The sequence below is a fragment of the Limanda limanda genome, chromosome 2, assembly GCF_963576545.1.
Source record: "Limanda limanda chromosome 2, fLimLim1.1, whole genome shotgun sequence".
NCBI lineage: Eukaryota > Metazoa > Chordata > Actinopteri > Pleuronectiformes > Pleuronectidae > Limanda > Limanda limanda.
In genome coordinates, this window is record NC_083637.1 from 28,704,240 (window position 1) to 28,713,045 (window position 8,806).

General features: G+C 41.7%; 1 long non-coding RNA gene across 1 annotated transcript; it reads left to right on the top strand.

The window, feature by feature from the left end:
- Positions 1-1,796: 1,796 nt before the first annotated feature.
- On the top strand, positions 1,797-4,317 carry LOC133021427 (uncharacterized). The gene is made up of 3 exons (XR_009682961.1): positions 1,797-1,910; positions 2,264-2,393; positions 3,640-4,317. It is a non-coding gene; the product is annotated as an uncharacterized LOC133021427 (long non-coding RNA).
- Positions 4,318-8,806: the final 4,489 nt, after the last annotated feature.

Here is an 8,806-nt window from a genome sequence, read left to right on the forward strand (position 1 = left end):
ACATCTTTACCAGGGGATTTCTGTGTGTGTGTGTGTGTGTGTGTGACCACCAGGACATCCCAACCGGAGCAGACAGCTGTGTGACCAGCCTGTCCTGTGACTCCAAGCGTTCACTAATCGTTGCCGGTCTGGGTGACGGATCTGTCCGTGTGTTCGACAGGAGGATGGGTCCTAATGAATGGTAAAGCACAGCCTCTGACCTAATCAGAAAGTTAGATTTGATCATTACATTCCATCCCTATTTTCTTCCTTTTTCCCGTCACACCAATATTTACACACACATAACAGTTTCTGTGGGCATTAACTCCTACAGAGTCCTGCATTATTCACTTCTCTAATCTATCTTTATTATATTTAACGTGCTGTAAATCTCCCTTTGGGGTTGGCACCACTTTTAATGGACCCTGGTGGCACTGCACCCCCCCCCCCCCCCCCAGTTAGTTAAACATTATTTTAATTTCAGTCTCAAAGGGAAAAAACAGTGACCCATAAATCTTTAAGTAAAGCTAATTTAATAGTTCCCCTCAGGCAGAGTTACATCCTTCAGCACCTATGTTGCTGAGGAATGGAAGACAGGTAATGTCTGCCTGCCAGGAGGAAGAATTTAGGGGTTTGTTAAGCCGCGGCTTGTTTTTGGCTTTAGCCTTAGTGTTTGGCAAAAAAATTTACATATTTGTTTATTGATGTTCATTTATTTTCTTTTAACTTGGATATTCATTGCTGGGAGAGTTAAAATGTTTTTTATGTTTCTACCAGTTGTTTGGACAATCAGATGCACTTCCTGTCACACCCGTTAATAGTTTCACTATTATTATGAAATGTGGTTAATTAAGATTCAGTTTAGTTCCATGAAGGTGGTCAGGGCAGTTGGAGGCGTTTTCCTCCACACTCGAAGCGTCTCAAGAGGCAGCTATTGCTTTATTCAGCCACGATTACATGGCGTCACCCAGTGGTTACTCAGCTGTATTACAGCATGGGGAGATTTTATTTATGTTTACTTGTTTTTTTTAGTAGCTTTCCTTTCTAGAGGAATAAACTCAGACAAGCTCAAACACAATCAGACTCTTTTATCTAATATCATAACACTTCCCGTGTCTTCCTACTGCTTTTTATTTCATTTAAAAAACTTTGAAATTCTTCTTTTGCCGTTTGGCTTAGAAAAACAGAATTGTTTTAATTGTTAATATTACATTCATACGTTTTTTTCTTCTCTCTTTCATTAACAGTGTCCTGAATACATAGTAATGTCAGTTTTCATATAATGCTTTTGCAATACTGCGTAAGCAGATCATAACTGAATATACTTCACACATTGAAGTTAGAAGACAATATCGTACAAATGAATGAGAGTTCCATAGGGGAACTGGGGGGGTGCTAGATGACAGAGTCAGGCTGTCCATGGTCCATTTTTCTTTATTTACTAGATTATCTTGTATACGGGTTGATTCTTTTGCAATACATCCTTTGGCTTTTTAATTTTTGAGTAACTTTATTGTTGTCCTCCTCATTGTTTTGGGCTTCTGAGCAACAACACAGGTCATGTCTATCCAGTCAGAGCCTTGTGAGGACACACTCAGTTACATGTTAACTGTACTGACATTTGTTCTGTCTGTTTTGTGTGTGTGTGCAGCTGGGTGATGACCTACAGGGAGCACGGAGCCTGGGTGGTCAAAGCTCATATACAGAAGGAGACAGATGGGCAAATTATCAGTGTCGGGTACACACCTCCTCTCTTCCTACTTGGATATGAATTCTGTCTTTTTTCCCTCACTGACATTGTTGTTCTCCACCAGTGTCAACGGAGATGTTCGATTCTTCGAGCCCCGGACACCAGACTCCATCAACATTCTGCAGACGGTGAAGGGGTTAACAGCTCTGGACATCCACCCACAGGCTAACCTGTTCGCCTGGTGAGTCTCTTTGTGTCGACTCAGGTCCCAAGAAAAAGCTTCTCCAGTGTTCTTCACTTTAAGAACATCCAGAGCGTTCTGACTGTCTTTGCCTAGAGTAAAAAGAAATATTGATTTTCTTTGTTTATCTTTGAACTGACTAACAGAAGATGATTTATAAACTACTGAGCGTCTTTAAATGAGTCAGACAAAACAAAATATATATCTGGACAATACGCCTGACATCCATCTATGAAGTGAAATTTCACCCTAAAAAATGAAAGCATATGATTAATATTAAAGCTGAGACACTGCCTCAACTCACTGTTCTCTATCTCTCTCTCCCTCTCTCTGTTTGCTCCTCTGGCCTCCAGTGGATCAATGAACCAGTTCATCGCTGTCTACAACGCTAACGGCGACGTGATCAGCAACATTAAATACTACGACGGCTTCATGGGACAAAGGATCGGGGCCATCAGCTGTTTAGCCTTCCATCCCAACTGGGTAAACAAACACGGATCATCATTAATTAATGTAGTTGCTGTAGTTATCAAGCACTTCACAGTAACTCTACATCTTGGTTATTTATTCCATAATAATATATAACATTTCATAAAGTGATGGTGTTAAGTGTTAAATATCTTAACTTCAGTAGAACTTTTTTATAAATGTAGTGGAATATGAAGTAACACCAACCTATTGAAGTGTCGTGTCTGAAGCCGTCTTTAGGGAAAATCTAAATTGGTACCAAATAAAATCTCCTGAACAAAGACCCACCAGTTCCTCTGCCTGTGGTCGGTGCTGACCCAGACTCTGAGCTGCTCGGCTGTATAATGTTAGGTGGTAAAAAAACACACATTAGAAAGTCATATTCTACAAATCCATTTCTTAACAGGGCGCCATAATCCTTAGCAACTACCAACTTCTTCTTGACTGACTTTGGTAACTAAGAGTCCTTATCAGATTAGGATCCGTTAATCAAATAATATAATATTATTGTATTATTTATTATTTTTCATTTTTGTCCATATATAAAACTTTCAGTCCAAATAATCCTCCCCGTCTGTTTTGCCACGGAGCAGCAGTTAGCCGTTAGCACACCTCAGCGTCACTCAAAACCTTGAGACACAAGTACTTGTCTTTCCTCTGATTGTTGGTCCTTTACTTTTCTTACTTTTGTTTGTTTGAAAGCAAGATTATGCAAAAACACCTGCATGGATTTCCATAAAACTAGTTTGAACGGTGTGGTATGGGTCAGACAGAAGAACCCACAGGGTGTTTTTCAACATTTCTAATGATTTCTCAGAGAATAGTTAATGGCTCCTACTGATTTTTTCTGGCATCGTTAGACAAAATATTTAGATTTTTGTTAGTTTTTGCAACTTGGTGCAGATCCAAAAAAAGGTGTTGAAATGTTGTTTAACAATAGGACTGTTGGCCCTGGTGGTCGTATGTACTATTCTGAGTTCCATTTTAGTTTCAGTAGAGTGACTCATGTTTGGTGTGAACTACTTTGTTCTGGTGTTCCATGTTCCAAACGTCAGCTTCTCCGCTTGTTACTGTGGCCCACTGCCAAGGGGTTAGCATTAGCTTACTCTATATTACTCCATTAGAAGCCGTTTATTAGATTACCACGGTATCAGTTAAGGTAATATAGAAGGGATTATATTTTAATGGGATGTTCTCATCTCACTGTCTGCTAGAGTTTACACTGATTGTGTGACTGTCTTTTCTCTTTGTCTCCCTCCAGCCGCACTTGGCCGTAGGCAGCAACGACTACTACATGTCCATCTACTCAGCAGAGAAGAGACTCAGATAACACACCAGCATTCAGCGCACCCCTCCCTCCCCACCAAAACCAACACATATGACTTCTGACCCCGAGCCTCCAGCTCTGGATGTAAATGACTTTTTGTCGTTGTACATATGCAATTACCACCCTGAATGTTCTAGTGATGGCTGCTGACAAAAACTGCTACGACTATATATATTATTATTTTTATCATTGTTTAATCACATTCTTATAATTAAGCTCATGATTGTAGACCTGGCTGTGCAGAGGAGTGCATATATTTAAATAGCATATACAGAAGAAGAGAGGATCTATTTTAAAGAAGTGGTACCCAGGGCTCCTCGTCGCCGCACAGCAAGCATCCTTCCTGAACGAGCTGTGACCCCACATCAGATATGGCGAGGGAGGGGTCTCCCAGAGGACGACACGGTTAAAACACATTCACTGGTGCAGGAAACCCGGACTGCTGGACCCTGGTGTGTTTATACATTTATTTTAATGGCTGACCCGCAGCCAAACTACGCAGAGGTTTGCTGTATTGCTGCACCGCCAGCTGGACATTTGTAAGGACACAGAGATGTTGGACTGCACTCATTCTATCCTGACACATGGACCAGGAAGACATGATGAGTGTGTGTTTGTACGTGTGTGTGTGTGTGTGTGTGTGTGTGTGTGTGTGTGTGTGTGTGTGTGTGTGTGTGTGTGTGTGTGTGTGTGTGTGTGTGTGTGTGTGTGTGTGTGTGTGTGTGTGTGTGTGTGTGTTAATATGAATTATAGCACAGATGTGCCCCACAGTGGGCCTTCATAGCCTTGGGCTTGATGCCCAAACAAGACGCCTGCTCCCATGCTCTCCCTCTCCCTCTGGCTTTCCTAACCCCAGCGTGCCAAACATCATATTTTCCTTACGCGTCCTGTTATTATGGCTCAGTTGGGTGTTTTTGTTGCTTTATTTGTTTTGTTTTTTAAATGATCACCTTTAATAAGGGAAAACCTTGATTGCCTCGAGGACGATACATAACCTCATGTCTAGCACAGAGAGAGGAGGTCTAGATACAAAGCACCCAGTCATCCAGGGAGCCTGCAGTTACCTACCTGCTCTGCAAAGCAATAAAACATAAACCTTCCTGCGATTTTGCCACAAGCCAATAGAAACATCAGCCATGAGCCTCAGTCTGAAGGTGACAGCCGCGTAGCTCGCAACAGTCAGAACACTGACCTACAGGGCCCGATGGTGCCACACTACAGCAATACAAACCTCCCGTATCCATTCACAATCATGTAATCATTCTGAGATTCTTTTAAATACTGGGTTACATTTCACCCCATCAACTCAACACATCAGTTACAGCTAAACGATCAATGAAATTGGTTCTGTAATTGTCTAAAGTTTCTGCTCATCACTACGTCCACCACCACACAATGTGGAATCAAACCATAATGAAAGAATCTCTGCAGACTCTCCCGGCCGACAGGCACACTCCTCCAAAAGCTCACTGCGTCACTATTCTGGCTGTTGTGTGCTGGTCGGTTGGAAACATGGATAGAAATTGACCCTGTTTGCTTTGTTGCTTGTCTAACCACAATAAGGGTCGGCTTATTACTAGTGAAGACGCAGCCCTCAACTTGTAGTTCTTCGCAGAACTTGTAGTCGCACCAAGAATCCCCTACCGCCTCATAGTGTGGACTGTTTTTCAATCTTCTGTGAGACTTGTATTTTTTCCATCTTTGAGTTTCTATTTTGATTTCATGACCAGAGTTGTTTGTTGTTGCTTTGATTTTCCTGTTGGAGGCATGATATGTGTATGCTGTTGAAGGGGATGGAGTCACAGCTGCCCATCTTTCCTAAACTCTCTATACCTGTAAAGAATTCTTTCTCTCATTTCTATAATTTTTTTTAGTTTTTTTTGGGGCAGTATCTCCATCAACTCTTCTCTTCTCAAGCCTCAAGCTTAGCTTATTTAGCATTTTTTAACCCTTTTCTCTTTCCGTTTTGAAATTGTATGTTTTTAATTCTGCTGGCGTTTCGTTTGCCATGGCCTCAGTAAAGTGGCAGGAAGAAAAGAGTGGGGACAGCCTTACCCTCACGCAGACACACACAAACACACACGCACACACACTATCCTGCCATGCACCCTTCCATTCACAACATGACCCCAAAACTCCCCGTCTCCTCCATCCTTTCCTGCCACACCCACCTCTCCCATCTCTCCCCCTCAGTTCCCCATCAGGCATCCCAAGCTTAGCTTTTTCCCCACAGAAGGAGTGGACTTGTGAACTGGGAACACACAGTCTGTAACTGGTTGCAGTCGCAGTCACCACCATCACTGAGCTTCCTTAGCCGGCCTCAGCTGCTGCACCGGCTCAGCCAACATGGCCAAGGCCTTTGCTCAGACACACATTCATCTCCAAGCATCCTGCTTTGAGTTTTAAGACTTTAGACCTGGAGAAAAAAGAAGAGACTTTAACAAATTAGTAAGAAAGGAACACTGAAACTTCTGACTGCTTTTCTGACTGTGGTTTAAAGGATAGGAGATGAAATCAGTGAAATAAACCAAATACAGCACCGGACTGTCTGGAATACATTTTTGAATCAAAATACTGCTGTGACTTCATCAATACTTGATCTGAATCTCTCTTTATAAAACCATGTTCTCATATGTTTTGGAGCTGTTTTATTTTTTTATATAAAAGAGTTGTTTTAAAGATACATGTACAAAATGACAAGATTATAATTAATAGTGCTGTGGGAGGCAGGAAGCCCAGTGGACTCATCAGAGGCCTTCACTCTAATTTTACTACCTATTTCTGAACTGTAAAATACTTAAGGAACACAGAATGTATGATAAAAACAAGAAGCCTAATAAGATGTGCATAAACATTCACATGCTCACACATCAATGAAGCACCTCAAACAGCAAACTGAATTCAGTCTGATCTTCAGAAACTTCTGATGGGAACAAACAACCACAACATTTTAAATATGTTACATACTAGCTGTGTCTCAATTCAGGGGCTGCGTTTCAATACCAATTAGGTTGCAGCAGTGTGATGACTCTGTTCCACTAAGAAGGCTCCTACAAATGCGTCCTTCCCTCCCAGAGAAGTGATTGGTCCTGCCCGGCCCAAGCTATCCCAGGATTCACCGGCTTCTCTGATGAACTGGCTTTCAAAGAGGTTATGGCGCAGACAAGCGACAAGACGTCCAGGGCTTGAGTACCACACTCCAACTCAATCTAACAGCTAACGGTACATTTGTTAAAAAAAAAAAAAACTTTCCCATCATTTCCATCTGCAGCTCTGTTGCTAGGCTACAGCATTAAGGATTGGACAAGCTGGTCAGGGAGTTCACAGAAGGCTTCTGTAAAGCGCCATCTAAGGAAAAGCCCCTAGGTTAGCCTTCACCGATCTTCACAAAAATCGGGACACCTGTGTTTCATGAACAGACGCACAAAAAAGTCTGAGGTGCATTGTGATTAAGATTAAGATACATTTATTTGTCCCAAACACATGCACAGACATGCACAAGCACACTCATGCAAGGAGGGAAATTTAACCTCTGCTTTTAACCCATCTGGTGCAGGAGGACACACAGAGCAGTGGGCAGCCATGTACGGCGCCCGGGGAGCAGATGTTGGGGGAGTAAGGTGCCTTGCTCAGGGGCACTAGACAGGGTAGGGAGAATCCTCTTGGATTTTTGGACAGATCAATCCAGGTTCGTCTTTTTGTTGTTTCTCCGTGGAGACGAACCAGAGACCAACCAGAGACCTTTTCTGCCCATAGTCCAAGTTTCTGCAACTAGTCCACCGCCTCTCCTGTGGAAAACACAACAGGAAGCCCGCCATTTTGGATTTAGTGGCCATTTTCCAATTTTTTTATTTTGACCAACTTGTCCCAGGGCTTTCATCAGATCAACTTCATATAAAGATGAATGTCATCTCAACAAGATAGAGATACCTCAAGTACTTCAAATTTCGTGTTTTTGTCCCTAAGTTTGGCCGTGGCGTGGTGTCAAAGTTTGATTACACACCATTAAAAAACGAGGTTGTGTATCTCTGACATACATGGTCCAATGGAATCCAAACTAGACATGTAAGACGAGTCCCGACATCTACACAGAAATCATGACTTAAGATCACAGCGCCCCCTGGTGGCAACAGGAAATGTCTGGTTTTTTTAATTTCTTACACTTGGATGTATTACTCCTCATCCACTGACCTCAACCATGTCAAACTGTATCAAATGGGTCTTAAGACAATGATAATGTAGGCATATGATTACTGTGATTTTTTTTTTCAAACGCTATATTAGTGGTGTGGCGTTAAAGTTCATCAACTCACCGTGACACACAAAATTTCTATAACTTCGGTGTTCAAGGTTCATCCTCGCTCAAACTACATTTGTGTACAAAAATCAGTAGGGCCATGTGTCTTTACATAACAAACAAAAAAGTATCTTGGATAGATATGCTTGACAAAACAGGACGCCCGCCATTTTGGCCATTTTAGACATTTTTATTTTGACGAACTTGTCATAGGGCTTTCATCAGATCAAAGTCATATTGAGATGAGTGTCATCTCAGCAAGATGGAGATAAACTATATCGGTATATACGATTTCATACCATAGTGTGACCGTCCCGTGGCGTAGAATCTTGATGATTCTCCAAGAAAGAATCAATATTGACACATGAACGATATCAGCTAACAATACCAACACCTGCAGCTCATTATACTAGCGGCTAATGATAGCAGCTAAGAATACCAACACCTGCAGCACATCTGATGCAACAATAATAGGTAATAGGTACACAGACCTACATTTTTGTAGTAAATCAACGATTTTATTAATCCTCAAACATAAATATATCCTGCAGACGATCTATGATTTTGTTGCAGGAAAGCCTAATATAATAACTTCCTTTGTGATTCTTCTTTATCTTTTTTAAATGGTCAGAGACAGTGCTGAGTAGGGGTTCTGGGGGTGCTGCAGCTCCCCCTTTTGGAAAAGGCAGACAGCACAGAAGATGTATAGTAAATAGTAGTATTTAAACTTTTAAAAATAATTTCCCTGATCTTATTTACTTGGGGAAATTATTGCCATAACCCATGGACCATGATCACTTTTGA